The 12,237-nt window shown below is 50.7% G+C and overlaps 1 protein-coding gene across 4 annotated transcripts in view; it reads right to left on the reverse strand.

Annotated features, from left to right (window-relative positions):
• Positions 1 to 12,237, reverse strand: part of LOC137412114 (E3 ubiquitin-protein ligase HECW2) — a 318,934-nt gene that overhangs the window by 290,045 nt on the left and 16,652 nt on the right. Inside the window, exon 1 of one of the 4 annotated variants that reach the window (XM_078781244.1) lies at positions 9,467 to 9,545. The exons of the other annotated variants lie outside the window; for them this stretch is intronic. The gene's annotated coding sequence lies outside the window, so the exon portion shown is untranslated. Of the gene's footprint in view, positions 1 to 9,466; positions 9,546 to 12,237 lie in introns of those variants that run through there. 4 annotated transcript variants of the gene reach the window in all.

The raw sequence follows: 12,237 nt of genomic DNA on the forward strand, positions 1-12,237 counted from the left end.
CCCATAATTAGTCCACAAGCATACACGTCAGCCAATAATAGAATACCCCTGTTTGATAGTTATCTCTATTCTGTTTTAGAGTAAGGCTGTGTCTCCCATTAATTGAAGTACTCCATTGCACCAGTGAAAGAGAATAGCTCCCCTTTCCTTCCCATCCCCAAAATCTCCATTTCCTTTCACATCCCCTTTCGTCATTGCCGAGCCTCGATTGCCAATTACCTCCCTCCAAAACCACCATTGAACAAGTGTTCGGGTCGGGGAAGAGGGGCGTGCCCGCCCGTCGTCATCAAGGGCGGAGCCAGAGGGTCGCATGACCAACCAGGGCCGAGGTGAGCACACCGATGGGCGTGTCCAAAAGGCTGGCGGCTTGATCGCTGGAGGCGCTATAAAGGCGCGCGCGCAAGAAGCGTTGAGGGAGTCAGAGTCAGTCAGTGGAGTCGGTGGTCAGTTGGTTGCGTTGGTTGCGGTGAGGAGTCGGTGGTGGTGGTCGGTTGTTGCGTTGGTTGCGGTGAGGAGTCGGTGGTGAGGAGTGAGTGGACCAAGAAAGAGTTGAGGGTTGGACCAGACGGACCAGACGAGTCCTGGCAAAGCACGCGACGTCCACAGCAGCCACAACAGCAGCTTGGGGCCTGAACGGCGGTTTTGAGCAGGGCCGCAAAGGAACGGCGGCTGCTAAACGCGCCGATCGTGCTGCAGGACCCCCTTGGACCTTCCTCTCCCTCCAGCCATCCACCTCCTGCCTTTCCACCCTTCTTGTGTACGTGAGTTTGTTTTGTTTGTTCTGTCCCTGGGTTAATTAAGTCTGTATAAGCTAGTATTTGCACTGTGTCACCTGCGTCTTATGTGTTGTAAATAAACTTGATTGCTCCTTTTTGCTTGTGTGTGTACAATAAATCCAATTACTCTTCTGTCCGTCTTCTCGTTTTATTCCTTTTCCTATTTGCATTTCGTCGTTTTAGAGTTTTCCAGATTGGGCAGCTGTGGTGCGATACGGCCAAAGTTCTGGGTGAATCGGGGAACAACTGTTCGGTCGCGGAGCCTTCGCTCGGCAAAGTAACATCTAAACCGCGATCAGTAACAATATATATATATATATATATATATATATATATATATATATATATATATATATATATATATATATATATATACTAGCTGAGGAACCCGGCTTCGCCCGGGTTGAATAAGAATAATACAAATATATGATGAAAAGAACATGTATATTTTACAGCAATATCATTACATTTCCTACATGACGTTTTGTCAATTTTCAATTTCTCAAAACCTCTTGGTATACAACATTTCTGGTTTTCTTACTTGGTGCCAAGACATAAAGATTGCTTGGTTTTCCAACCCTCGAGCAGCCCACGTACAGCTGCCATGGGAAGGTACCCGGCATTGTCGGGCGGGGGAAGGGAGGGGAGGAGGAAGGGGAGGGGAGGGGAACGGGGGGGGGGGGAGGGGAGGTGAGGGGGGGGGAGGGGAGAAGAGGGGGGGAGGGGAGAAGAGGGGGGGAGGGGGAGAAATGGGGGAGGGGAGAAGAGGAGGGAGGGGAGAAGAGGAGGGAGGGGGAGGAGGAGAGGGGAGAAGAGGAGGGAGGGGGAGGAGGGGAGGGGGAGGGGGAGGGGGAGGAGGGGAGGGGGAGGGGAGGGGGAGGGGGGAGAGGGGAGGGGGAGGTGAGGGGGGAGGTGAGGGGGAGGGGGGAGGTGAGGGGGAGGGTGGAGGGGAGGGGGGAGTGGAGGGGGGAGGTAGTGGAGGGAAGGGGGGAGGGGAAGGGGGGAGGGGGAGGGAGGGGGAGGGGGGAACGGCTAGCTTGGCAAGCGATAGCAGGCTTTTTACTTTGAAGGGGAGGGGGGAAGGGGGGAGGTGAGGGGGAGGGGGGAGAGGAGGGGGAGGGGGAGGGGGGGAGGAGGAGGGGGAAAAGGGGGAGGTGAGGGGAAGGGGGGAGGGGAGGAGGAGGGGGAGGGGAGGTGAGGGGGGAGGGGAGGTGAGGGGGGAGGGGAGGAGATGGAGGAGGGGGAGGGTGAGGGCGAGGGAGGAGGGAGGAGGAGGAGGGGGGAGGTGAGGGGGGGAGGGAAAGGGGAGGGGGGAGGGGGAGGGGAGGGGGAGGGGGAACAGCTAGCTTGGCAAGCGATAGCAGGCTTTTTACTTTTATTTTTACCTCAATGAGGGCTATATATATAGTCCCGTGCTTGGAGCCTTCAAGTTCAACATAAAGTTTTTTAATGAAAAATAATGCAGATGTATAACAATCCACCATGCAAGTTCAAAAATGAATGCAGATCCTTTACTTTGCGATACAAACGCAATTCCCGCCATTTCCACTCACGATCGAGGGCCTCCAAAGTGACCGCGCCTCTTCTTCCTCCTGCAACTTCGTCTCACTTCTTTCACTCAAAATGCACGAAATTCTGCCACATGAAATTATGTAGAGGCCTCGTCGGGGGGGATATAAGGTAGATAAGGAAGGCGTTGTAACAGAAGAATCAAAATAAAAGTGGAAGAACATAAGGAAATGGGAGCTATTCTGGACCCACAGCCAAACCCGACAAACCATTGCAATACACCCCGAACATCTAGCGCCGCCACAAACTACACCATGGATTTGCAGCTGGCGCGGTTTTTTTAAACCATTGATATTAAAATAAAACGTAGCCTAAAACCACCGGGATTTTATGCTGATTCCGAATCGGTGTCTAAAACTTTTCTCCGATGTGTAGTTCTTGAGTTATAAGCGGACATCCAGACAGACACACACACAGACACTCCTCCTTTATATATAGATATATATATACATAGTCGTGCGAATCCCTCAAGGTTAACACCACGGCTCGCGAATGACCAGAACGGCTTTAACTGAGGAGACGACCAAATATGGATTTTGCTATCAACCGCGGGTGAAAGAATGAAGAAGAAGAAGTGGAAGAGCTTATCTGGAGAGGGAACGAACTCAAACGGGAATCCGGGGTAAAATGTACAAAAGGAAACGCATTTATTTCGGAACCCGAGAACAAGGAACGCGACGGTAAATAAATAATGATCCTAAATTGGGATCCCACACACCGACTTCCAAATATGAGACAGGGGAAAATGAATTAACAAAAGAACACGTTCGTCGTGGGTTTGTGTAATGTGGTGTGGGCTTATCTGTCCGTCATCCAACGCGGCCCCGTCCGGCTCCAAGCTCTGGCGTGAGGGAACCCTCCGTCCGCTCGCTCGCACGCTTTGCCAGGCCACGCGCGGCCCGCACCACTCCAAGCTCCGGAAGCACCGAGAAGGACCACTCAAGACGAAGAGCCAAGAGCCAAGGATGACAACGAAGAGCGAAGGACCAGCACAAAGAAGAGAAGCGCAGAGACCAAAAAGAAGGGCAAGAGCTTCAAGCACAGAGAGAGATCTCCAATCGAAGGGGTCTAGCGTGAAGAGACAAGCTGGCCAATCGGTTGAGCACCTGCTGCTAACTCCGCCAACACCACTCTCTCGGACCTGGGAGGCACGGTCACCAGTGCGTGGCACCTCCAGCCACGTCCCCTGCACTTCCTCGTCATCCCCCAGTCCCACCAACCGCAGCCTCTCAGTGCCCAACCACATATGACCACGCCCAAGGTCTAGTTGGCAGTCATGTTCCACCAAGAAACTCAAGCCCAATAGACACTGGTCGCACACCTCCGCCACCCATGCAACCACGCTGACCTCCAGACCACCCAACTCCATCCTCACCACTCCGCATCCCAATATTGGCGCCGTTGCCCCCGTAGCAAGTTGAAGGCTGTGTCCTTCTACCCTATCAATTTTGTCCCAGCCTCCAACACTCTGGTCTAGCACACTCAGATTGATAATGGTGACACTGGCTCCAGTGTCCACCACAGCCTCACAAAATTCTCCCTCAATTTTGCATCCCACCCTTAGATTACCCGTGCCAATTTTTCCGCAATTTACTATCTTCACCAAAGGAGGGCGCTTCTTCACACACTTGCCAGCCGAGCATGGCCCCATATGCTCGGTTCGTTCTAGTTTCCCGCACACTCTATTGTGACAGGCCCAGTCTGAGGTGGTGGTCCTCTTTCTGGCACCTGTGGACATACTGGGGGCCCCCTCCTTTCTGGACTGTGAAGCCTGTCAGGAGGTGGTGGCCCATATGGTTGCCGACAATTCCTCTGACTGTGCCCTCTACTCCCACATCTAAAACAAGTCCCCATGAACGGAGCCCTCTGCTACCCAGGCGGAGCATCCCTTACTCCTGGCCCAACCCGATGAAAATCAGGCCGTCCTGATGGCAAACCTTGACCAAACTGCCGTGACTCACTCCCTGCAAATTTACCCCCGGTCAAATTTGTCAGCTGGCGGCTGATTGCCCTTAACATTCGGCCTATGTCATCCTCTGGCTTCTCCTGATCCCGCACCTCTGCCTGCCATACCGCCACAGGTGCCCTCTCTGATGCGTGGTTCGACCTCCTCAAAAAGGTCAGTCTCGCCGCGCATTCCGCCGCCCGGTGCACCATGGGCGGATCCTGCAACTCCACCAACGTCAGGACCTCGGAATCAAGAAGAGCAGCCATAAATTTCTCTATTGCCAGCTTGTCCCACGCCTGTGCTGGTAGGTCTCTGTATGCTATCCTCACAGATTGGTAAATATCCTGGGCCAGCTCCTGCAACGTCTCCTTAGGCTTTTGCCTGCGATGCAGCAGCTGTGCCCTGACCAGGTCGCACCTTGCACCTGTCCCATACCTGTGATTCAAGGCCTCACAGATGGCCTCGCTGGTCAATATTCTCTCTGGGACTACGTTTAACACGTCTGCGGCTGACCCCCGCAGTGTCGCCACCAGATTCCCCATGCGCTCCCGCCCTCCCCAACCATTGAGCTGAGACACGCACTCAAATTGTGTCAGGAAAGCCTCGAGGCTCCCTGATCCGTCAAAATGTACGAGGGGGATTGTTTTTCCAGAGACTCTATTCCCCGATTCCTCTCTGTCCAAATCCAGCCCGGGGCCAAAACACACCCCCCCCCCCACCCCCCCCCAACTGGGTATTCAGTTTCGGAGCCTCTGGTGTCCAAATGTGGCTCGTGGTGAGGGTCTCCTGGGTCACCTTAATCTGATCCTGGAGATGTTTAACAGACCGACTCACCTCTTCTCTTAGGCTTTCTTGGACCTGAACAACCTCCGCCTTGATGGTATTGTCCCAGGTCTCCAGTCGCTCCTGCAACAAATCACTCACCTTTTCATTATCCAATTGCGGCCCCCACAGGCCTTTTTCAATTAACCACCACTCCTGCTCTGTTATGCGGGCTTCTAACCCTTTTACCTCCTTGGCCAATTCGCCCCCCTGTTGTTTGAGCAGCCCCCATTCCTCACTCTGTTGTCGTATTCTGGTATCCACCCGGCCCCGATAGCCCTCCAAGTCTCCATTTGCTTTATCAATTCGGGTATTCGTGGCACTAATCCTATCCTCCAACTTTTCCCCCATTCGGACAGCCTGGGTCATGCCCTCTTCTATTCTTGACATTAATTCTTCCCGTTTAAGCTCAATTTCCACCCCCAGTGATTTTTTCCATCTCCCCCATTTTAGTTTCTACTTTAACCTCAAATTCCCCCAGTTTGTCCATAATTTGGTTTTGCACTCTCCCTTCTATGCCATCAATTCGTTCCCCCCAGCTGCTGTGCCATTTCCCCAATTTTTACTTCCAATTGTTCATTCCTTTCCTTCATTTCATTTCCTTGTTCATTCATCCCCTCCATTTTCCCCTCCAATCCATCAATTTTGCTTCCCACCCCTTCAATTTGTTCTTTCAATCCCTCCTTTAATCCCTCAATTTGCCCCTCCAATTCTTCCTTTAGTCCCTCAATTTTATCACTCTGGGCATTCAATTCCCCCTTCAACCCATCAATTTTATTTCCCATTCCTTCAATGTGTCCCTCCAATCAATCACTCATTCCCTTCATTCCTTCCCTAAATTCATTCCCCTGGGACTCCATTTTTTCTAATCGCTCACTCTGAGCGTCCATTTTGTTTTCCAATCGTTCACTATCGGCCCTCAATTCATTCCTTTGGGTATCCATTTTGTTTTCCAATCGCTCACTATCGGCTCTCATTTCATTCCTTTGGGTTTCCATTTTGTTTTCCAATTGCTCACTCTGAGCATCCATTATCTTCATTATTTGATCAATTGCGGCCATGAAAGCTATCGGGGCCGTCTCTACAGCGGGGGTAGCTCTATCGCTATGCGCAACCCCCCCAACTACTTCCGACTCACCCCCAATGCTCCCCGCATCTTCCACCTTTCTTCCATATTGCCCACCTCCTCCATCCGTTAAGAAGAGGTCGCTTTCCCGCGTGTATTTTATCTCAGAATCGAATTAAATTTAATGACGCGCCGTTTGCGCCTCGCACACCAATCGACTATTCTAATTTATCGCCTTCCGACTAAAAAAAATTTGTTTCCAAATTATCCACACCCTTGACACCAAATTTATAACAGGGTTCTATCCCACTCCTTGACAACAGTTGTCGTGCGAATCCCTCAAGGTTAACACCAGGGCTCGCGAATGACCAGAACGGCTTTAACTGAGGCGACGACCAAATACGGATTTTGCTATCAACCGTGGGCGAAAGAATGAAGAAGAAGAAGCGGAAGCGCTTATCTGGAGAGGGAACGAACTCAAACGGGAAGCTGGGGTAAAATGCACAAAAGGAAACACGTTTATTTCGGAAACCGAGAACAAGGAACGCGACGGTAAATAAATAATGATCCTAAATTGGGATCCCACACACCGACTTCCAAATACGAGACAGGGGAAAATGAATTAACAAAAGAACACGTTCGTCGTGGGTTTGTGTAATGCGGTGCGGGCTTATCTGTCCGTCGTCCAATGCGGCCCCGTCCAGCTCCAAGCTCCGGCGCGAGGGAACCCTCCGTCCGCTCGCTCGCACACTTCACCAGGCCCCACGTGGCCCGCACCACTCCAATCTCCGGAAGCACCGAGAAGGACCGCTCAAGATGAAGAGCCAAGAGCGAAGGACCAGCACGAAGAAGAGAAGCGCAGAGACCAAAAAGAAGGGCAAGAGCTTCAAGCACAGAGAGAGATCTCCAATCGACGGGGTCCAGCGCGCCCTTTTGTAACCTGGCATGTGACGTCAGTTTTGGCATGCCACCAACCAGAGCCACGTAGCTTCCCGCCGTTTGCCGAACCTCCTCGCCGCCTTCCGCTCTGATTCGCCCCAGGTTCGCGCCTCCCACGCCAACTAATCACAGTCCTACCTGGGCGTGGTTACAGCTCGTCTGACACGATGTTGCTTGGCCAGCTGGTGGTGCGGCTGGCGGCGGCCATCCGGCGGTGCCCCGATCTGACTTCCTGCCGGTCTTCTTACAAGGTCATTGTAATATGTTGTTCCCTTAGGGTTAAATAGGTTATTGTTCCCTTAGGGAAGGGAACTAATTAATGTGTGCACTAAGGACCTATCTAAGTGTTTATAGGAGTGCGTTGCCATAAAGGACAAAGGAATGATTACCAGGTCTGACACACAGGGGTTTCATCTTAATCCTTACAACTATTTAACACACGAACATCCTTGTATGTTCACAGGTATACTCTTACCCCGACAAACCGCCTAAAAACACAGAAATTTCAGGGTAGATTCCCTATCGCGACAGTCGAAGCATGTTACCTATACAGATCTACCTGGCTCTAGATATTCCTTTACTACCCCCCCCACCCTCCCCCTGACATAACAATATATATCATACCCTGAACTCAAAATATCATTTCATTTAAAAATGGCTACTAACTCAAGATAATTTCATTTTAAAAAAATTCATCCTTCAACACAAAAGACTGATTGCATGATTCCAAATGTAGATCTACTTCAACAAAAGAGCACAAAGCATGGAATGCACGAAGGCTTCCTTCAATGATTTGTGGAACTCGTGCTGGCACAACTTGCAATGAAAAATGCACACGGGGGCTTTTTCTCCTGCAGCCTCTGAGAACACTATCACCGCAAACCCTTCCTGCCACTACCTTGTATAGATCGATATCCATATCAAGCAAGTCGGCCATCATTGAAGCCATACTCTCAGAAAACAAACATTTAACCCATACATGGGCAAAGTAACTCCATTCCACTTAAAGAGCAAACACAATCTTTTGTGTCTCAATGCTAATCTCATATTGCATATCTCAAATCCAATGGCCTCCCCTTCCCAAACCCTACAACCTCCCAACAAAACCACCAACTTTCTTGGTCAATTTATTTTAGAAGACATTGTACAAGCACGTTTGAAAGATGTCAATTTGAACTTCTTAAGGCTGTGACTTGTCAAAGTGCAAGGTTATCAAGCCTTCATTCACTTCCACTTCATCAGTGATGGTGTCATCAGTTTCTGATATCAATAATGAGTAAACTATATTAAAGTGGTGGGTGGGGGGAGGGGGGGGTGGGTGGGGTTCTTTTGTTCCCACGAACTGACCCTGGGTACACCCAGAATGTATGCAGAATTTAGTGCTCAACCAAGCAGTTTAATTCGACAAGATAACAAACAGGCACTCTGCATTTTAACCCTAACTGCACTCGGGGAGGGGAGGCATGGAAGCCCACCCACTCACCATTTTTTGCAATTTTTACACAACGCTGGGGATTTTGAATTCTCTTCTCATGACTTTTTTTTCTTGGATCTTGCACACATTTTGATACCACATGGGCTACGTCTAAATCGGATTTACCGTGCAGGTGTCACATGACAATTAGTAGTCACATGTCCAAAGAAAAACTGCAATTTTTGCACATGTTTATGTACAACAAACATATGAATAAGGGTTACATGCATTAGGACACTGATGGTGTAAATTAATTGGCCTGTAATTTTTCTGTGTTTTTTAGCACTTGTCTAAGACATACTGTATGTACAAGTGTACATGTAGTAAGAGGGTAGTAAAATGTTAACCAGCACTGAAACATAACAGAGTCCCATTAGAGTTAGAGTTAGAGTTGGCCACGCCCATTGAGGAGAGGAACTGACGGAGGCTGAGTGGGTGGGGCGTCTGAGGCGGAGAAGGACGGAGGCAGCCATGACATTATGGGAAGCCTGTACAAGGCTGTGATATGCCATCCTCGGGGAAGAATTCCGGAGGAGATCTTAGTGTTGGTTTGGGAAGAAATACAAGAAGTGTTTGGCCACTACCGCTTTAACCTTGCCTTTGCCACAGTTTTGTGTTGACTTACCTTGTTTTTGTGAAGTTCTGATTAAAGTTCCAAAGTTTCATTTTGCGACTCTACAGCAAAATTATTCCAGATTAAGTAACCCCGAATGAAGTTGTGTGTCCGAGACTACGGCATTAGACATATATAATACATATTAGCATATTGCATAACTAATTAGGCATTAGACAAATTAACATATTTTTAAAAAATTGACAAGGTGTTTATTTAGACAGGGGCGGGGGTGGGGGAGGGGGGGGTGTTTATTTACCAGGTTTCTTGTAGATCACTCCTCAAATGGCTTCAGCATTAGAACAAGCACTCCATTCAAAACCACTGATGAGTAACGGCTGGCTTGACAAGTGCGAGCTTGCTGCTTGTAAACTGAACACACCCCAGGTTTCCTCTTTTTCAGTTTTGTGTTAAACACCATGAGCAACTGTTTCAAAAGGTAATCAAAAGTGTTTGTGGTTTATAATATTTTTACTTCTGGTAGGGATCGTTGCTCCCACAAAAACAGCACGATAAGCTATTTATAAATGTTAACACAGCATTTGTTCAAGGAGGAGAAACCCCTTGGGGAGAAGGGATATTACAAGTATCAATATCATTTTGTAATAGCATTAATATTATGCTGTTATCATTAGTGTTGTTATTGGAAGCGTCCTTGGAAAAACGCAACGGTAAAGCTATCTTAACACGGATACACACCTCAACATGCAACCCCATTGGCGAGGAAACCCCGTTGGGAAGGGGGGGCAAATGAATTAGCTACAACCTTCATTGTGTGACCCTTCGTCTTCCTGTTAAGTTTAGTTGAGATTGGATAAGTAACAACCGAATGTATTGCAGTCAAAAATCGTCAGACAGACAGACACCAAATTGCGTATTTTAGTATGATTCTCAGATTTTACTCCAAATTTAAACACTTATTCAATACACAGGATCCGATCCTCAAATCCAAAGCCAGATTTCAACTATATACTTTAATAAGTCCATGAGATGTCATCATGATTTTCAAGGATCATCTTCGAGCAGGACAAACAAAATTGCAGCTTAAGAACCAAGCAATATGACAGAGTGCTATTTTGGTAAAGTGCCGTTATTTTGGTAAAGCTTATTTTGTGTGTTTATCTTCTAAATTATCTTCAAAAGGGGTGTTTAAATTTACCCAAACGCCAAGTTTTCATTCACGCACCCCTTGGAGATCCCTTGGTATAAATGCAAAGTTTGGGGCCACTAGGTTTCATGGTTTTGGAGTTGTGGAGAAGACATAACAAACGAACAAACACACATTACCTTTTATTATTATGAACTAGCAAAGGTACCTGGGGTTGCCGGGTAATGCAGAGCCGCTTTGTGACAGGAATATGAAGAGGGGGGTGTAGATAGAGGAAGGGGAGGGAGAGACAGCAGAGGAGGGGAAGGAAGGGGGAGGTGAGGTGAGGAGGGTGGGAAGAGGGTGGTGGACGGAGGCGAGAGGGTGGTGGAGGGGTGGAGGAGGGTGGAGAGTGGGGAGAGGTGGGATAGCGGGAAGGGAGGGAGAAGGGGGATGAGGGGAGAAGGGGGGGAGGTGGGGAGGGTGGAGGGGGGAGAAGGGGAGAGTGGAGGGAGGATGAAGAGATGGGGAAGGCAGCATGAGGAGGGGAGGGGAAGGCCACGTGAGAAGGGAAGGGGAAAGCAGCATGAGGAGAGGGGAGTGGGGGAGCATGAGAAGAAGGGAGTGGAAGGCAGCGTGAGGTAAGAGGAAGAGGCAGCGTGAGGTAAGAAGAAGAGGCAGCGTGAGGTAAGAAGAAGTGGCAGCGTGAGGAGAGGTGAAGGCAGCGTGAGGAGAGGTGAGGGCAGCGTGAGGAGAGGTGAAGGCAGCGTGAGGAGAGGTGAAGGCAGCGTGAGGAGAGGTGAAGGCAGCGTGAGGAGAGGTGAAGGCAGCGTGAGGAGAGGTGAAGGCAGCGTGAGGAGAGGTGAAGGCAGCGTGAGGAGAGGTGAAGGCAGCGTGAGGCGAGGTGAAGGCAGCGTGAGGAGAGGTGAAGGCAGCGTGAGGAGAGGTGAAGGCAGCGTGAGGAGAGGTGAAGGCAGCGTGAGGAGAGGTGAAGGCAGCGTGAGGAGAGGTGAAGGCAGCGTGAGGAGAGGTGAAGGCAGCGTGAGGAGAGGTGAAGGCAGCGTGAGGGGAGGTGAAGGCAGCGTGAGGGGAGGTGAAGGCAGCGTGAGGGGAGGTGAAGGCAGCGTGAGGGGAGGTGAAGGCAGCGTGAGGGGAGGTGAAGGCAGCGTGAGGGGAGGTGAAGGCAGCGTGAGGGGAGGTGAAGGCAGCGTGAGGAGAGGTGAAGGCAGCGTGAGGAGAGGTGAAGGCAGCGTGAGGAGAGGTGAAGGCAGCGTGAGGAGAGGTGAAGGCAGCGTGAGGAGAGGTGAAGGCAGCGTGAGGAGAGGTGAAGGCAGCGTGAGGAAAGGTGAAGGCAGCGTGAGGAGAGGTGACGGCAGCGTGAGGAGAGGTGACGGCAGCGTGAGGAGAGGTGAGGGCAGCGTGAGGTGAGGTGAAGGCAGCGTGAGGAGAGGTGAAGGCAGCGTGAGGAGAGGTGAAGGCAGCGTGAGGAGAGGTGAAGGCAGCGTGAGGAGAGGTGAAGGCAGCGTGAGGAGAGGTGAAGGCAGCGTGAGGAGAGGTGAAGGCAGCGTGAGGAGAGGTGAAGGCAGCGTGAGGAGAGGTGAAGGCAGCGTGAGGAGAGGTGAAGGCAGCGTGAGGAGAGGTGAAGGTAGCATGAGGAGAGGTGAAGGCAGCGTGAGGAGAGGTGAAGGCAGCGTGAGGAGAGGTGAAGGCAGCGTGAGGAGAGGTGAAGGCAGCGTGAGGAGAGGTGAAGGCAGCGTGAGGAGAGGTGAAGGCAGCGTGAGGAGAGGTGAAGGCAGCGTGAGGAGAGGTGAAGGCAGCGTGAGGAGAGGTGAAGGCAGCGTGAGGAGAGGTGAAGGCAGCGTGAGGAGAGGTGAAGGCAGCGTGAGGAGAGGTGAAGGCAGCATGAGGAGAGGTGAAGGCAGCGTGAGGAGAGGTGAAGGCAG

The sequence above is a fragment of the Myxine glutinosa genome, chromosome 7, assembly GCF_964187855.1.
Source record: "Myxine glutinosa chromosome 7, kmMyxGlut1.1, whole genome shotgun sequence".
NCBI classification, from domain to species: domain Eukaryota; kingdom Metazoa; phylum Chordata; class Myxini; order Myxiniformes; family Myxinidae; genus Myxine; species Myxine glutinosa.